At 47.8% G+C, this 19291-nt stretch overlaps 1 protein-coding gene and 1 non-coding gene across 2 annotated transcripts in view; one reads left to right on the top strand and one right to left on the bottom strand.

Annotated features, from left to right (window-relative positions):
• LOC121879840 (protein slit-like) overlaps positions 1–19291 on the top strand; it is a gene marked incomplete at its 3' end in the record, with an annotated part of 144763 nt that overhangs the window by 32679 nt on the left and 92793 nt on the right. The window lies entirely within an intron of this gene.
• On the bottom strand, positions 5381–5453 carry Trnar-ucu. The gene has a single exon. It is a non-coding gene; the product is annotated as a tRNA-Arg (tRNA).

Genomic DNA, 19291 nt, shown 5'->3' with positions numbered 1-19291 from the left:
TACACACACACACACACGGATGGATGGAAGTCACTGGTGTAGAACGAAGCATTTAATGAATTATAAATAAGGTCGCGCCCCTCATGGTAACTTACCCATCGTAAAGGAGGGAGAGAGGGAGGGTTAGTGGAGGGAGAATTACAGGGTTGATACTCGTATTACTCCGCCACACACACACACACACACACACACATGCAGCCAGGGAGAGAGAGTTAGAGGCGGGAGGTGAGAGAATAGGGGAGTGTGTGGGGAGTAATGTTTAGATCTTCTCCCGGACAAGACCCATATCATCAGTGTGGGGTTGAGGCAGAGTTGTGTTGTGTTGTGTTGTGTTGTGTGTTGTGGTGTGTTTGTGTTGTGTTGTGTTGTGGTGTGTTGTGTTGTGCCTGATGAAGACTGTCACCGTCATCTGCGCCTCTTCCACAAGAACGCCGCCCTCTGCCTGCATGTGTATATAGAAGTCACACGTGCGCCCCTTCACGCTCTTCACGCCTCATCCCTCACCCCCACCCCTCACGCCCCCCCGCCCCTCACGCCCTCCGCCCCCCACGCCCCTCACGCCCCTCACGCCCCTCTGCCCCTCCACCCCTCCACCCCCTCCGCCCTCTCCACCTCACCCCCTCCACGCCTCACTACACCAAAATGAGAGAGAGATTAAACCCACGTTGTAGACTATGCCTATATACTTTATACTGTATTATATGTGAGAAGACCACCTCTCTCTACCATCCCCCACCCCCTACCTCCCCTCATATATCTCACTCACCCCCCACCTCCTACCCCTCCCCTACCTCCTCACCCCCTCCCCTACCTCCCCCCTCCCTCACCCCCACCTCCCTCACTCTCTCACTGTCTCATCCTCCAATTGTGTCTCTCATTGAATATTGAACAGTAAACTTTATTCCATCTTTTGTTAAATGAAAAGAAAAAAAAATCCGTCTTTTATTGTGGTATATTTTTGGGGTTTGTTTTAATGAGGAAGAAAAAACAGTGTGGTTTATCCTGAGGGAAGAGGGGGAAGGTGAGGGTGAAGGGGAGAGGTGGGAGGGGAGAGGTAGAGGTCGCTAGTCTCACAGGTAGTAAACCACCAGGTAAATTTGCCAAAGAATAATCAAAGGTGTAATTTGATGCGTGGTAATGTGAGGGTCCTCGCGCAACGATCTGTTCTCCCGATTTATTGCTGCCTGAGTTGGTGGTGGGGGCTGGGGGCTGGTTGTGGTGAGGGCTGCGGGTAACTAAGGGCCGGTTAATGAGGGTTGCCTGCTGACAGTGTAAATGTGGAGATGTCCGTCTGTCTGTAAGTACGTCACACACATGTTGATTTCGGCCTAAAGTAAGATAATAGACTGAATAATAACAACAATAAATAACAACAATAACAATAATAACAATAATAATAATAATGACAATGATGATAATAACAATATTAAAAACAATCATAAAGACAATAATAACAATAACAACAATAACAACAATAACAATAACAGCAGTATAACACACCACTGAGCTGTTCACAGAGTCACCACATCACCTCAATAACCAAACCAAACCTAACAAACCTAACCAAACCTAACCTAACCTAACCTAACCTAACCTAACCTAACCTAACCAAACCAAACCTAACCTAACCTAACCTAACCTAACCTAACCTAACATCAACATAATTCGTCTTAGGAATCTGAAGGCGACTTTAATGATTGTTAGGTACAAAATACCTCAAGTTTGTCCTCTTATTACCTTACTGTTAAGCACTTCATTAATTAAAACTTACCTGTGTGTGTGTGTGTGTGTGTGTGTGTGTGTGTGTGTGTGTGTGTGTGTGTTCAGGTATTTACCCATTACTTAATTTGTGTTTGGAAATCATTTAATTTTTTTTGTAGAGTTAAAGAAAATAAGATTTCTCTCACAGGGTAGGAAATTACTCGTTGATTTTCCGATGAACAACACAACGATGTAAATTATTCAAGGAAAAATCCTCACGTCTATTAGGAAAGTTGTAATTGAATTTTCACGACAGATGTAGGCAACCCAATTATGTAAATAAGAACCAAATTTCAATGACAGGCTTGTGAGTTTGGCACTATGCTGTCCCCACGTGGTTCTTGGTGGGGTTGGGTTGGGGGTTGGAATTAAGAGGAATTGTCATTATTTGGTGAGTTTTATACCGCAGTGGTGTGTGGTGGTAGGTGTGTTAGTGGTTGGAGTGGGTGTGGTGGTGGGTTTGTGGTGGGGTAGGGTGTGGTGGTGGGTGTGTGGTAGTGGTTGGGGTGGTGTGGTGGTGGGTGTGGTGCAGAGGGGTGTGGTGGTGGGTGTTGGTAGAGGGTGTGGGTGGGTGTGGTGGTGGTGGGGTGTGGTGGTGGGTGTGGTGGTGGTAGAGGTGTGTGGTGGTGGGTGTTGGTAGAGGGTGTGGGGGTGGGTGTGACGCATCTTCAGACATATACAAATACATAAAAACATCGTATTAAAGGTAAAATAAATATTATTCATCAGGACAGACAGACAGACAGACGGACAGACAGACAGACAGACAGACAGCCAGACAGACAGACAGACAGACAGACAGACAGACAGACAGACAGCCAGCCAGACAGACAGACAGACAGACAGACAGCCAGACAGACAGACAGACAGACAGCAGACAGACAGACAGACAGACGAACAGCCAGACAGACAGACAGACAGACAGACAGCCAGCCAGACAGACAGACAGACAGCCAGACAGCCAGCCAGACAGACAGACAGACACAGACAGACAGACAGACAGACAGACAGACAGACAGACAGTAGTAGGAAGAGTGTGAGTGTGATGGTTATATGAGCAATAGGGGTTGGGTGTAATGGGACTGTTGTCCAGTATGGGCCAATAGTTACTGTTTCCTCCAGTCTTATAATATGTTCTTCTCTCCTCATCTTGAAACACTCTGGCCCCAGATGCAGGAGAGGGGAGGGGGGAGGGGTACAAGGGAGAAGGAGGGGAGGAGGAAGGGGGGTACAAGGAGAAGGAGGAGGAGGAAGGGGGGTACAAGGAGAAGGAGGAGGAGGAAGGGGGGTACAAGGGAGGAGGGGGTACAAGGGAGGTGAGGGGGGACGGAGGGGGACTTAGTGTTGAGGTGTATAGTGCTAGCCAGGTGAAGGTACTAATTGACGCTCTCTTTTCTCAGACATAGCACTAAGTAGCTCTCACCATTAACCAGAATTCTCTACAATAAATCCCTCACAGTAATAACTTGGTGGTCCTCGTTAACCTGCTCATTACTCAGGTGAGGTGGTGAGGTATGGACAGGTGCGCCCTCTGCCAGCTCTGAGGGGGGGGGGTGTAGTGAGGAGGAAGGGTTAGTAATGATGTAAGGGCTTGCAACTACTTATATAATAACAACTACTACTACCACCACCACAACAACAACCACCATCACAACAACCAATATCACAACAACCACCACCACCACCACCACCACAACAACAACCACCATCACAACAACCACCACTACCAACAACAACCACCATCACCACTGCCGCCACAACAACAACCACCACCACCACTACAACAACAACAACCACCACCACAACAACAACAACAACAAAAACAACAACAACAACAACAACCACCATCACTCACACCAACCACCACCACCAGGGCGCAGGGATCATATAAGGCGGTTGCTGTGTTTGGACATGGTTGAGGTGCCGTTAAAATGGTTCCTGGTGATGGATCATTGGCCTGTTAGTGGCGCCGGATGATCGCGTTCGTGATTACTCAAGTCCTGTGATTATGAGGGAGATGGATGAGGCTGTGGTGGAGAGATGGATGAGGGTGTGGTGGAGAGATGGATGAGGTGTGGTGGAGAGATCGGGTGTCCTAGCTGGGAGGATGTTGGTGAGATGGTGGTGGTGATGGTGGTGGTGATGGTGGTGATTGTGATGATAATGAAGATGTTGTAGATGATGATTATCTCCCAGGCTCACCACTACTTCACCCCCACCCACACCTTACCCCTCTACACGACCCCCACCACCTCACCACCCACCCCTCACTCACCCCACATCACCCCCACCCTCACCACCCACCCCCACCCCTCACTACTAACCCCCACATCACCCTCCTCACCACTCACCCCCACTTGTCACCACCCTCACCACTCACCATCAGGAAGGAAATCTCACTACAGAAATAACTCAAGATTCCCCAGATGTTGTTCCCAGGTACACTAAAGTAACTCATCTAACTCCAATCCTAACCTCGAGTCATTCCACCTTCAGAAAAACACACACCTTGAATCACTACCTTAATAACCTAACCCAGGTGTAGTAGCCATTAAGAGCCCGGTAAGGAAAAGGGTAAAGGTATATTAAAGAAATCATTGGTTTGTTTAGTTTCTGAGGCGTCGAGATACTAAGAGAAGATACTTTATTGTTTTCAAAGTTTTATTTACACGTTAATTATTTGTTAGTAATTACACAGGTAGACAGGTATATTGTCTACAGGTGGGTCAGGTGTGTGTACGTTAATCACTATATTCGGCGTCTACAACTGTGTAAAATCTTAAAGTGAAATCGACAAATAATCGGTTTTCAGATTAAATTCCCAGACATTACTAGACATTGTTTGATGTTCACAACAGTTATCAGATTTCAATTTTAATTCACATTTATTATAAAAGATTGAAAGTCCGTAGTGCATTATGAGAGTGTTTTAGTCGAGTGCCTTAACCCACAAGTGCGTCATAAGTGTTTTAGTGGGGAAGTGTCATTTTCTTTACTCTTCTTTGTTTCTCTATCTCTCTCTTTCCCTTTTCTTTCTTTCTTTCTTTTCTTTCTTTCTTTCGGCGACAAATGACCTAAGCTGTTGCGTCGCCGGGAAATGTAATTACCACAATCTCTCTCTCGGCTATAAATTCATAATTATACATACACATATTCTTACCTACAAACTTTTAGTTATATATAAGGAAAATGACCATACGAGTTATAATACCATGAAATTAACTACCACAGTGAGTCTTATTTACATGAATTATATCTTTAATCGTCACCAGACTTGATTTACATGATTATAGGAGACGAGAAATTATAATACCTGTCCCTGATTTACATATGATTATTTACCTGTAATTAACCTCCAGGTGTGTGTGTGTGTTTGGGGAGGAGTAACTCTGCTTGTGATTTTAATTAACCTTGCCTGTGGCGTAATGGCTGGCTGGTGATCACACATGATAGTGATGTACATTTCCCCAGGTACAGTAGGTACTCCTTCTACAGCAGATTATACGTGATAGGGACGCCGCCTCCTCCAGGAAGGTGGGTAGAGGGAACCTTATGCTAAACTGCCCTCGGTCTCGAATAATGTCCTCGAGTATCATAAACAACGGTCAGAGCAAACGTTCATCCCCAGCGGGATTCGAACCCGCGGCCTCTGGATTAGAAGTCCAGCGCGCTATCCACTGCGCCATGGGGACAGCTGCTAGTTTATGGTGGCGGCGGAGACTGATGGCGAGAGATGTGGCGCCGGGGGAGGAGGGTGTTGTGTAGTCGTGCCTTCTACGTCATCTGCTGCTACTACTACCACTACTACCACCATTATTATGCTACAATTACTACTACCATTATTATTCTACTATTACTACTACTACCACCACTTATTATTTATTACTACCAATAATACTGCTACTACTACTACCATTACTACTACCACCACTACCATTACCACTACCATTACCACTACCACCACCACTACTACTACCACTACTACCACCACCACTACAACCACCACTACCATAATGACTGCTAATTTTAGTCCGTTCCGCACCAGTCCTTTACAGTGTCTCAATACCTTACCAGTGAGTGGAGAGTCAGGTCAAATAGGCCCCAGTTCTAATGGGCCCCAGTCCTAATAGGCCCCAGTCCTAATAGGCCCCAGTTCTAATGGGCCCCAGTCCCAATCGGCTTCAGCCAAATAGGCCCCAGTTCTAATGGGCCCCAGTCCCACAGGCCCCAGTTCTAATAGGCCCCAGTTCTAATGGGCCCCAATCCCACAGGCCCCAGTTCCCACAGGGCCCCAGTTCTAATGGGCCCCAATCCACAGGCCCCAGTCCCACAGGCCCCAGTTCTAGTGGGCCCCAGTCCCACAGGGCCCCAGTTCTAATGGGCCCCAATCCCACAGCCCCAGTTCTAATAGGCCCCAGTCCTAATAGGCCCCAGTTCTAATGGGCCCCAGTCCCATTAGGCCCCAGTTCTAATGGGCCCCAATCCCAATAGGCCCCAGTCCCACAGGCCCCAGTTTAATAGGCCCCAGTTCTAATGGGCCCCAGTTCTAATTAGGCCCCAGTTCCCATGGGCTCGCTAATGGGCCCCAATCCCAGGGCCAGTTCTAATGGGCCCCAATCCTGGCCCAGTCCTAGTAGGCCCCAGTTCTAATAGGCCCCAGTTCTACGTGGGCCCCAGTCCCACAGGGCCCCAGTTCTAATAGGCCCCAGTCCTAATAGGCCCCAGTCTCAATAGGCCCCAGTTCTAATAGGCCCCAGTTCTAATGGGCCCCAGTCCCACAGGGGCCCAGTTTAATAGGTCCTTAACCCAACCATACTTCTCTTAGTGATTCTGTTAAAAAACGTAATAATTGGTTTAGTGTGTGTGTGTGTGTGTGTGTGTGTGTGTGTGTGTGTGTGTGTGTGTGTGTGTGTGTGTGTGTGTGTGTAGGAGGGTGACGGAGAGAAAGTGAAGAGGGAGTGGAGGAGGAATAGATGAAAAGAGAGGGAATGGGAGGAGAGGGAAAGGGAAAGAAGGAGAGAAGAGAAGTGGTAGTAGGTTAAAGGAAGGGAGGAAGAGAGGAGGGAAGGGAAAGAATGAGGGAGGGAAGAGAAAAGGGAGGAAGAGGAAAGAAAATATGGGAAAAGAGAGGAGAGGAATGGAAAGGAAAGGGAGGAGAAAGGAGGTGAAAAGAAGGGAGAAGAGAGGAAGGAAGAGAAGAAAGAGGAATGAAAAGGTGGGGGAAAGGAGGGAAGAGAAGGAGAGGAATGAAAAGGTAAGGGAGAGAAGAAGAGAAGGGAGACGAATGGAAAAGTAAGGGAGAGAGAGTTGAGGCTCCCTAAGACTGAACAACACCTTAACAATTAATTAGGACTGACCTTGTCCTTTGGCTCGTCACGGCAACGCCCTCCTCTACCTGGTGGAGAGAGAGAGAGAGAGAGAGGAGAGAGAGAGAGAGAGAGAGAGAGAGAGAGAGAGAGAGAGACTAGGTAAGGAGAGAAAGAGGAGGGAAGGGGAGAGGAGAGAGAGAGATGGAAGGAGTGAGAGAGAAAGAGAGAGAGAGAGAGAGGAGGAAAGAGTAGAGAGAGAGAACACCTGAACTGACAGGATCTACTTAATTAACACGGCCAGTAAAATAACCTAACCATATCACGTGATTGTTCAGTTTTCGTCAGAGTCTCCTAAGGAACTCAGGTAAACGTGATTTACCTGTGGGGCCGCCCTTACCTGGTTCGACCCTCCCAACCCCCAAGTGAATCTTAACCTGATCGAACCCATCATTTCGGGTACCTGTTTCGGGTTAATCCGTTTACCCGTAATTGGTGAGATTAGCCAAACTTGAACCATCCAATCCATGGTATTCTTGAACCCGGCCCGATCCGACTTCGGGTTTGGTTGGACCCCTGTATCCCACTCCGATTCCATCTTGATTGATCCGAACCCGTCTTGACCTCTCCGTCACCTGTCTTAACTGAATCCAAATCCGCATAGACGAACCTCCCCTGACCCCTGGACCTTCATTAATTGACGGTGTCCAGAACCAATCTCACCCTTATTTACGGGTAATAAAGGACCTATTTCTTTAATTAGGATACCACTACAAATTAGCTCAATTTACTCCAAATCCCTGAATGCTTATTGTTATCCCTCCCCTCACCCCCTCCCTCCCCTTCCCTTCCCCTCACCATTTAGGGTCGGGACGGCACACACAACAATACCAGCTAATTGACCTTCACTCACTAGGGCTGAAAATCCTGAATATGAGACGCTGTGATCCGCCTTATGAGAGTTGAGAATTCGACTGTGTCGTGTTGTGTAGGTATAGCATTATCTTGACCTGATGAGACGGGGAGATTGTTGGGCGTCAGGACAGTGCTTTACGACGCCTGAACTGTCTGACCTGTCTATTGTTATCGACCTTGTGCCGTTTTAGATAACTGAACCCGTTTTAACCTCTGTTGCTATCATAATTTGTATTTATTTATGAGTTAAGGTTTATAATCGTCTTTAATATAACATCCTGAGTCGTTTGGTTTGGTATTTGTTATCTGTGTAGGATAACTGAAATTTGTGATATCCTGTTATCTTATTAACCATTTCCGTGTGTTGCTATCATGACTAAATCCTGTTTTGTCGTGTGATAACTGAAGCATCTGTTGTGATATCCTGTTATCATTTGACGTGTGTAATGACTAAATACTTCGATAGCGAGTTACATCCTGTTATAGTAATTGAGCCTTTGATTGGAGGTGCTATCATGTCCTTATCATACCTACATGTGCCATATGACTTGTGTTGATATCATGTTATCTACGATACTTGAATTATTTGGATCTATGGTGCTATCGTGGGTTTTTACGATAACACAAATGATATGTTGTTACGTCACATTACGCCATATCCTTCTACTATGGTCAAACTCTCTCCTTCCTTTCCCTTCTTTCCTTTACATAACATTATATACCCGCCATTTAACTCCTCACGTCATCAATAGCTCCAAGGTAACACTCTAATATCTCAAGGTATACACTGTAGTGATCTAATTGCAACCAAAAGTATTTATTTAATCGTAAAAAAAATATATACTTACGAACATTGAAGCATAAAATCCTTCCTTGCTTATTGACTCCGACTATGAGACGTTAGTGAGAGCTTTGACCAGGTGTCTCGAAGTGGTTACCTGAGGAACACACCTGCTGTACTTGAAGCTACCGTAATTACTCTGTGTGTAGTAGTTATGATGAGTTAACTATATAGTTTTTTTTATATAGGGTTTGAGGTGATTGTAAAGACCGGTGATTTGATATTTTGGCCAAGGTGGTTCAGAGATGATTCCGTAATGGGTGATTGTGCACGGGAGGCTGTGATTAGAGGTGGATGGTTACCTGTTGGTGGTAGTGGTGATAGTGAAAGTGGTGGTGGTGGGGGTGGTGGTAGGGGTAGGTGAGGTGGTAGTGTGTGAAGATAGGGTGGTAAGGAAGGTGGTAGGGGTAGTAGGAGGGGGGTGTGGTGGTAGTGAGGGGGTCGTGGTAGTAAGGGGGTAGGGTAGTACTGAGGGGGGTCGGTGGTAGTGAGGGGTAGTGGTGGTAGTGAGGGGGTAGTGGTAGTAAGGGGGTAGTGGTAGTAATGAGGGGTCGTGGTAGTAGTGAGGGGGGTGGTGGTGGTAGTGAGGGGTAGTGGTGGTAGTGGGGGGTAGTGGTAGTGAGGGGTGTGGTAGTAGTGAGGGGTCGTGGTGGTAGTGAGGGGTCGTGGTGGTGGTGAGGGGGTATTGGTGGTAGTGAGGGTCGTGGTGGTAGTGGGGAGGTGGTGGTGGTAGTGAGGGGTGGTGGTGGTGAGTGGTGGTGGTGGTGAGTGGGGTCGTGGTGGTAGAGGACAAGGTCGTGTGGTTAGGAAGGTTGACTCCACAATGAATACCGGTCGACCCAATCATGTTGAAGTGTTTGTTTACTGGCCTGATTGGAGGGCTTACGACTTCCTCCTCTTCCCCTCCATCCTCTCTCCCTTCCCTCCACCCTTCTCTCCCTTCCTCCCTCCCTTCCTTACCTTATCCCCCTCTTCCTTACCATTCCTCCACCTCACTCCTTCTTTCTCCCTCTCTCTCCCTTAACTTAGCCCTTCCTCCTCCCTTACCTTACCCCTTCCCTCTTTTCCTTACCTTCCTCCCTCTCTCCCTCCCTCCTCACCCCTCTCCCTCCCTCCACCACAGCTAGGCACTTACTGATAGGCCTCCTTTAAGCTCTCTCCCAGAGGCTAGACAGTTATACACAGGGTAATTTTTCTGCGTCCTCAACTATTATTATATATATATTATTGTACGAGAGAAAGAGAGAGAGACAGAGAGAGAGAGAGAGAGAGAGAAGAGAGAGAGAGAGAGAGAGAGAGAGAGAGAGAGAGAGAGAGAGAGAGAGAGAGAGCAACATCCTCAGACAGACACCAAGAAGATTTAACTAGATATCTCTTTGTGTGTGTGTGTGTGTGTGTGTGTGTGTGTGTGTGTGTGTGTGTGTGTGTGTGTGTGTGTGTGTGTGTGTCTCCTGAACATGAGGGAGCACTGATTTCATTGCTCAATAAGGACCATCCGTTGAACAATACCCACCTTCGAGTCTTATCTAAATTAACCTAGACTCCTCCTGGTCTTCTCCTGTAGTGGCAGCCGCGGCAGGAGGCACAGTGTGGAGAGTCATGAGGTATTTTGGGTCAATGATATTTGGGTGATACTCTAGCGGGCAGTTAGGGTAGGGCAGGGCGGGGAGGTGTAGAGGCGGGCAGGTAGGGGTAGGGCAAGGCGGGTAGGTGTAGAGGCAGGGCAGGTAGGGTATAGCGTGGAGGTGTAGAGGCCAGGCAGGTAGGGTAGGGCAAGGCGGGTAGGTGTAGAGGCAGGGCAGGTAGGGTATAGCGTGGAGGTGTAGAGGCCAGGCAGGTAGGGTATAACGTGGAGGTGTAGAGGCCAGGCAGGTAGGGTATAGCATAGAGGTGTAGAGGCCAGGCAGGATAGAGTAAGATAAGGCGTGGGTGTAGAGGCCCGGGATGTAGGATATGGCAGGGCGGAGGTAAAGGCCGGGCGGGAGGTAGAGGCCGGAACATAAGGTGTTTTTCTCAGGGCGCGCGGCGTTTATCAGGTGTGCTAGTGGGTGTTGGAGTGGAGTGGCGGGACTAGAGTTATCGAGGCGGCGGCTGCTTACATTACTGATGCACCACAGAGACAAGAACGGCTTTAATTTTCCTCAAAAGAACCATTTTTCTCCTTGAGCTCATGGGTGTGTTGTGGCCATCGTCAGGATAGATCAACCTCTGCCGCCCGTGTGGAGGCTGACGAAGGCGGTGGTGTTAATTACTTAGTGTGGTAGGCAAGCCCAGCTGTTTGGTTTATTAAAATGCAAATGGTTTGTAGGTGTGAGTGGTGCTTTACCGGTGTAAGAGTGAGGGGCCCCGGTGTAAGAGTAGGGGCCCCGGTGTAAGTGAGGGCCCCGGTGTAGAGTGAGGGCCCCCAGTGTAGGCCCCGGTGTAGAGTGAGGGCCCCGGTGTAAGAGTGAGGGCCCCAGTGTAAGAGGGCCCCGGTGTAAGTGAGGGCCCCGGTGTAGAGTGAGGGCCCCGGTGTAGAGTGAGGGCCTGGTGTAGAGTGAGGGCCCCGGTGTAAGAGTGAGGGCCGGTGTAGAGTGAGCGTCCCGGTGTAGAGTGAGGGCCCTGGTGTAGAGTGAGGGCCCCTGTGTAGAGTGAGGGTCCCAGGAGAGGCGGTCAGCGAGCAAGAGACGGGCAACAGAAGCAGCACTATACTGTACCATTTATTTATGGGAGTTTTACGACACTCCGGCGGTGTGTTGGAACATGGTGCTGGCCCGACCACTCGCCTGTGTTGGTGTTACTGCTGGCACAAGACCTCGGCTGACGCTCTGTGCTGTAGCCGCTTCACAACACTAAACGGAACAGCATACAATTACAGAAGTGCGGGGGGAGGGACCTAAACGTGGCCGCCCCGAGCCTAGTAGACCGTTTCTTGCCCTCCTAGGCCTACACTGCCGCCATACTCCTAGTAAGTATTATGGGTCGTCGTCCAGCCAGTTGGACCGTTTCTAGCCGTAGTGTAGTCTGTGAAGCCAAGACGGCCCCCAGCTAGACGGGCCTGTTTTAGGCGCTCGTTTGCCTTCTACACCTAGCTGGTGCTGGCTGGGGCCGTCCTTGAGGTAAAGTATCTCCCTCCTCCCTCTCTACCAACCACACCATCCTCCTTCCTCCCTCCGTTCCACACCATCCCAATTCCATCGACCATCACCAACAAATTTCTGTCCGTTCCTGACTCATCATACCCCGTGGATCATTCTTCCCAGGTAGCGTGGCCGGCGTTATGCTCCTCCTGGCATGGACAGTACCCGGCCCTTCGTCCCTCCACGCAGTTATCAGTGCATATCCGTGGCCACCGTGGGGCGTGGGTCGAGCAAGTGATAGGCAGCAATAAATGTCGATCACTCCGCCTCCTAACAGATACAATTAGTCTGCGTCAAGGCTCGTCGACCTCCTCACCGTCGCCGGCTGTCTCCCTCCTGCAAGCGGTAACCTTTTGGGGTCTGTACCATTACTCTCTAAAAGGTAAAGTTAATTTATTGTAATGAAATAATGAAACCAAATATATAATGGTAGGTCTTGGGTATGGGTGTTTGTGTGTGTGTGTCTGTGGTACGCACACACACACACACACACACACACACACACACACACACACACACACACAACACACACACACACACACACACACACACACACACACACCTATATATAGAAGTGATGTCTGCGATGAATTCACTATTTCACTGTTGAGTCGACGGGCCGGTCATTAATGTTGGTTGTGCTCTAAAATAGGACGGTATCGGCCGACCTTCGAGTGGTTGGCTGAGTCTCATTGCCTTCTTAATGCGAACAACACAATATCATCTCATGTATTTAATTTAACTAATATAAATAAATATCTTTAGGCAATCATCCTATCTTTCTAATTATTCCTATTTAACTTTATACAAGAACAAACACATAAAGTTAATAAATAATAATAATAATAATAATAATAATAATAATAATAATAATAATAATAATTAATAATAATAATAATAATAACAATAACAATAAATAATTAAACATGTATATAATTATGATATGGGTCAACACTCGCTGCGAGAGGTCTGGTGTGGGCAGAGTCATGGGTGTATTTTAAACCATGGGTTGTAGACGGACAGAGGATAGTCAAGGATAATCATTGACTGTGTTTTGTTCTACTTATAAAAATTAACATCCCTCACTTGCTAAAACAACGTATACTATCAGTCAGATCCGGAATGGTAGGTACTCACTATCTCTCTCCTTTTCTCTACTATCCTCTCACTCATACTTCTCCTTCCCTCACCCTTCTCCCCTTCCTCCCTCACCCTTCTCCCTTCCTCCTCACCCTTCTCCCCTTCCTCCCTCACCCTCCTCCCCCATCCTCATCTTCTCTCCATCATTTACCTCTTAATATTCTTTATCTCCTTCTCTGTTGACACTTGTCCGCTCCAGTGAAGTTTATCTCGTCTCTGTGTCCAAGATAGCTCAAATAACTCTTGTTTATACCACTGAGGCGGCCTGGTGGGGGCTGGGGTAGTGGTGGAGGTGGGGTGATGGTGTGGTTGTGTGGTGGGGTGCTGGTGTGGCGGTGGTGTGGAGGGGGGTTCTACTCTGGCCAGTGATACTATAAGCTGATAGAACTTGCTCGTCTCTCTCTGTTAGGTTAGTTTAGGTCCGGTCTAGGTCATGTTAGGTTAAATTAGGTTAGGTTACATTAGGTCCCAACCACCTTGCTCCAAACCAAACGTCGACGGGGTGGAGGGGGTGGGGAGGCGGCAGTGTGTGTTATCACAGTGGGGCGACATTCTTCCCAGCCTTATATGATAGCTGGGAATGTTGCCAGATCCTTCTCCAAAATGTTCAGCAGGGGTCTGGCATAGTCTCTCTCTCTCCTCATAACTCAGATGTCAACCACGACGAAGGAACAAGCCCCCTGCAGTAGTAACCATTTAACTGAGAAAGTCTTCATCTAGATACACTCTTATTACGTTTTGTGTTAACCAGGTGTTAGGGTGGTTGAGGAATAGGAGTCGTTTATCACTGTGGGGGAGAACCTTGGAACACTACAGGATACACTGGAGGAGACGCTGACGAAGGAGAGATAAGGTCAAGGAAGTGAAGTCTTTGGGGAGGTGTAGGCAAGGGAGAGGGAGGGGGAGGGAGGAATGTCTCTCAGCTCAAAAATAAAAAAATACCAACAATTATCCATCACCAACCTTAAGCCGGACTTAGGCTAAAAAAAAAAACTATCCTCACGTGGGAAAAACGTCGATCAGTTTAGTCAGGAAAGACGTGCATTAGATGGACGGAACACAAACCATAAAACACGAAAATATTTAACAAACTTTTAATGTAAGTTTGATGGAAGTTAGAACTCGTACTGAAATAATCGCCACTGCAGGCAAAAATGGGATGAACGTTCGCCTGGCGTTACCAAGTTGAAGGAAGCGACGTCTGGCGCTGTTGATTGCCTTTCCTGTCGCTGTTGCTATTGTGAGGGACGAAAAGATGGTAATGATGGTGGTGGTGATGGTGATAGTGGTGAGGAGATGGTGATGGTGATGATGGTGGTAGCTTGTAAACAGATGGTTACTTGTGGGACTTGACAGGGTTGGGGATATGGCAGACAGATGGCTTCATGATTAGTGGCAGACAGGTGGCTATGGAACTGGTAAGAGACAGGTGGCTTTGAGATGAATGGCAGACAGATGGCTTTAATATAGGTAGACAGATGGTTTTGAGATGGATTTCAGACAGATGGCTTTGGAACTGGTAAGAGACAGATGGCATTAAGATGGATGGCAGACAGATGGCTTTACTCCACCTCACAAATTACTCAGGTAGAAGCTGAACACAGGTGGGTGGAGGGTAATGTGTCACCTGGCGAGGCTGTTTATCGCGGTGTGAGATTGTGAACATAGTGAAGTGTGGTAATGGTGAGGTGACCACTCCTTAGACCAGACCAGTGTAGACCAGGCCAGTGTAGACCAGGCCAGTGTAGACCAAACCAGTGTAGACCAGACCAGTGTAGACCAGAGTGTAGACCAGACCAGTGAGACCAGGCCAGTGTAGAGCCAGGCCAGTGTAGCCAGACCAGACCAGTGTAGCCAGGCCAGTGTAGACCAGACCAGTGTAGACCAGGCCAGTGTGGACCAGGCCAGTGTAGACCAGACCAGTGTGAGCCCAACTGAGTGTAGACCAGACCAGTGTAGCCAGGCCAGTGTAGACCAGGCCAGTGTTGACCAGACCAGTGTAGACCAGGCCAGTGTAGACCAGGCCAGTGTGAGACCAGGCCAGTGTAGACCAGGCCAGTGTAGCCAGACCAGAACAGTGTAGACCAGACCAGAACAGTGTAGACCAGACCAGACCAGTGTAGACCAATATACCCTCTTACCGACCACAGACCAACAGCATCATATCCACTACCACTACTACCATCACCACCATTCCCACTACTACTACCATCATTCCCACCATCACCACCATTCCACTACTACCACTAACATCATTCCCACTCCCACCATCCCACCAGCAATTCCCACTACTACTACCATCATTCCCACCACCATTATTCCCACTACCACCATCATTCCCACTACCACCAGCATTCCCACCACCACTACCACAATCACTGAGAGGTTGTTATTATGCCAATATATTACCTCTTGTTAATATTGATGGGGCAGTCAGGCAGGTGATTTACAGTGGCAATATTCATTAGCAACAGCAGGTGGCCGGATCTGTGTAGCTGGCACGTGGCTTATGTATGGTGGTGTGTGTATGATGTATGGTGGTGTGTGGTGGATGTATGGTGGTGTGTGTATGATGTATGGTTGTGTGTGGTAGATGTATGGTGGTGTGTGTATGATGTTGGTTGTGTGTGGTGGATGTATGGTTGTGTGTGGTGGATGTATGGTTGTGTGTGGTAGATGTATGGTTGTGTGTGGTGGATGTATGGTTGTGTGTGGTGGATGTATGGTTGTGTGTGGGTGGATGTATGGTTGTGTGTGTATGATGTATGGTGGTGTGTGTATGATGTATGGTGGTGTGGTGGATGTATGGTTGTGTGTGGTGGATGTATGGTTGTGTGTGGTAGATGTATGGTTGTGTGTGGTGGATGTATGGTTGTGTGTGGTGAATGTATGGTTGTGTGGTGGATGTATGGTTGTGTGTGGTAGATGTATGGTGGTGTGTGTATGATGTATGGTTGTGTGTGGTGGATGTATGGTTGTGTGTGGTGGATGTATGGTTGTGTGTGGTAGATGTATGGTTGTGTGGTGGATGTATGGTTGTGTGTGGTGGATGTATGGTTGTGTGTATGATGTATGGTGGTGTGTGTATGATGTATGGTTGTGTTAGATGTATGGTGGTGTGTGGTGGATGTATGGTTGTGTGTGTATGATGTATGGTGTGTGTATGATGTATGGTTGTGTGTGGTAGATGTATGGTGGTGTGTGGTGGATGTATGGTTGTGTGTGTTATGATGTATGGTTGTGTGTGGTAGATGTATGGTTGTGTGTGGTGGATGTATGGTTGTGTGTGTATGATGTATGGTGGTGTGTGTATGATGTATGGTTGTGTGTGGTGGATGTATGGTTGTGTGTGGTGGATGTATGGTTGTGTGTGTATGATGTATGGTGGTGTGTGTATGATGTATGGTTGTGTGGTGGATGTATGGTTGTGTGTGGTGGATGTATGGTTGTGTGTGTATGATGTATGGTGGTGTGTGTATGATGTATGGTTGTGTGTGTATGATGTATGGTGGTGTGTGTATTATGTATGGTTGTGTGTGGTGGATGTATGGTGGTGTGTGTGTGGATGTATGGTGGTGTGTGGTGGATGTATGGTTGTGTGTGGTAGATGTATGGTTGTGTGTGGTAGATGTATGGTTGTGTGGTAGATGTATGGTTGTGTGTGGTAGATGTATGGTTGTGTGTGGTAGATGTATGGTTGTGTGTGGTAGATGTATGGTTGTGTGTGGTGGATGTATGGTTGTGTGTGGTGGATGTATGGTTGTGTGTGGTGGATGTATGGTTGTGTGTGGTGGATGTATGGTTGTGTGTGGTGGATGTATGGTTGTGTGTGGTGGATGTATGGTTGTGTGTGGTGGATGTATGGTTATGTGTGGTAGATGTATGGTTGTGTGTGGTAGATGTATGGTTGTGTGTGGTGGATGTATGGTTGTGTGTGGTGGATGTATGGTTGTGTGTGGTGGATGTATGGTTGTGTGTGGTGGATGTATGGTGGTGTGTGTATGATGTATGGTGGTGTGTGGTGGATGTATGGTTGTGTGTGGTGGATGTATGGTTGTGTGTGGTGGATGTATGGTTGTGTGTGGTAGATGTATGGTTGTGTGTGGTGGATGTATGGTTGTGTGTGGTGAATGTATGGTTGTGTGGTGGATGTATGGTTGTGTGTGGTGGATGTATGGTTGTGTGTGGTGGATGTATGGTTGTGTGTGGTAGATGTATGGTTGTGTGTGGTGGATGTATGGTTGTGTGTGGTGGATGTATGGTTGTGTGTGGTGGATGTATGGTTATGTGTAGCCAATGTGTGTTTCAGTGATGTCAGTTTATGTGCCTGGATGTATGTGTAGCCGGCGCCTACATGTTGTGTGTACCGGTGCCTACATGTTGTGTGTACCGGCGCCTACATGTTGTGTGCACCTGCGCCTACATGTTGTGTGCACCGGCGCCTACATGTTGTGTGTACCGGCGCCTACATGTTGTGTGTACCTGCGCCTACATGTTGTGTGTACCGGCGCCTACATGTTGTGTGTACCTGCGCCTACATGTTGTGTGTACCGGCGCCTACATGTTGTGTGTACCGGCGCCTACATGTTGTGTGTACCTGCGCCTACATGTTGTGTGCACCTGCGCCTGGGCGTGTGTAGCCGGCGCCTACGTGTTTGTAGCCGGTGTGACCCTCAGCACGGCATCAGCGGGACGGCCTGTACCCCGGGGAGCTCCTTGGCCCCGTCTGGCCCCCTCACCCAGGGTCACGACCCCCTCCTGTCTCCTGCTGGGGAAGGAGAAAGGAGTCGTCGTCCTCTGGGGCTTTACAGCATTAACGTCAGGAATTACTCAGGAGGACGTTAAAATATACCTGTTTGGTGGGGATTAATCGGTGAGGTCCCCAGGTGTTGAGGGGTCCAGGTGCTGTGTCTCGTGGATGACTTTGTTTACCTTCAGAAATCACCAAAACTATTAATTAAAACTCCGTGACGGCAGTAAATCACCTGGAAATGATAAAATACCTATTTTTTGTGGTTTTAGTGATTCATAAAGGGATTTTGGTGGTTTTTATTAGCCAGGAGATGAAAAGCGACTGCAACTCATTGTTTACTGTGGTACTTAAAGAGTTTATGAGGATAATTACTTACCTGGAAAATTACAAGGATTATACCTGGGTTTTTTAACAGGTGATAAGAACTTTTTTTTTTTACGTGACGCTATGACGATGTTGTTGTGAGTCTGTGAGGGTCTGATGATGATGATATGGTGAGTGATTGAGGACCTGTGGGTGGTGTAGTTGGAGGTGGCCCGCCCATTCCTCATTAACCCGTCAACTTGTTCCTCCTCCCGCCCGCCCACACACACACACACACACACACACACACACACACACACACACACACACACATGCTCTCTATAATCCAATACCTGAAGGTAGTGTCTCGCTGAATTGTCCACGCCTTCTGTCACCCACGCCTCCTGTCACCCACGCCCTTGACACACATCCTTGTCCATCCAGTGATCTTATACACACGCCCACAGTCTACCCAACGCCCAATGCTTCCGGCCAAGTGACCCCACCGCCCGCCTGCCCACACGCCCCTTCTTCCGAGTGACTTACTTGTCCACCCACGTTCTGTCCTATCCCGCCTACGTCTTGCCAGGTACCCACTTGATCAACACACGCCCTCCTAGCCTCTCACCGCCCCACACACACACACACACACACACACACACACACACACACACGCAGTTTAGTATTTCGCTTCAATTCAAAAGTTTCAGATAACAAGTCAATACTTCATCACACTTTACACAAGTTCCACAGAAGAAACTTTTTATAACTGGTACTTTGTGGAACTTTCTAACCCACCTATAATTTTATACTTTTACCATACCTTGAGTCTTTATCAGAGTGACGTGGCTTGGTAAGGATACGGGTCTTATCTCTGAGCTATTAAGAACATTATACATACCAGGTCAAATTATACATACCAGGTCACATACATACCAGGTCACATTATACATACCAGGTCAAATTATACATACCAGGTCACATTATACATACCAGGTCAAATTATACATACCAGGTCACATTATACATACCAGGTCACATTATACATACCAGGTCAAATTATACATACCAGGTCACATTATACATACCAGGTCACATTATACATACCAGGTCACATTATACACACCAGGTCAAATTATACATACCAGGCCAC

This window comes from Homarus americanus, unplaced genomic scaffold (genome assembly GCF_018991925.1).
Source record: "Homarus americanus isolate GMGI-L3 unplaced genomic scaffold, GMGI_Hamer_2.0 scaffold31795, whole genome shotgun sequence".
Classification (NCBI taxonomy): Eukaryota; Metazoa; Arthropoda; class Malacostraca; order Decapoda; family Nephropidae; genus Homarus; species Homarus americanus.
Note: the sequence above shows the minus strand (reverse complement) of the source record. Positions and strands in the feature narration are given on the sequence as shown.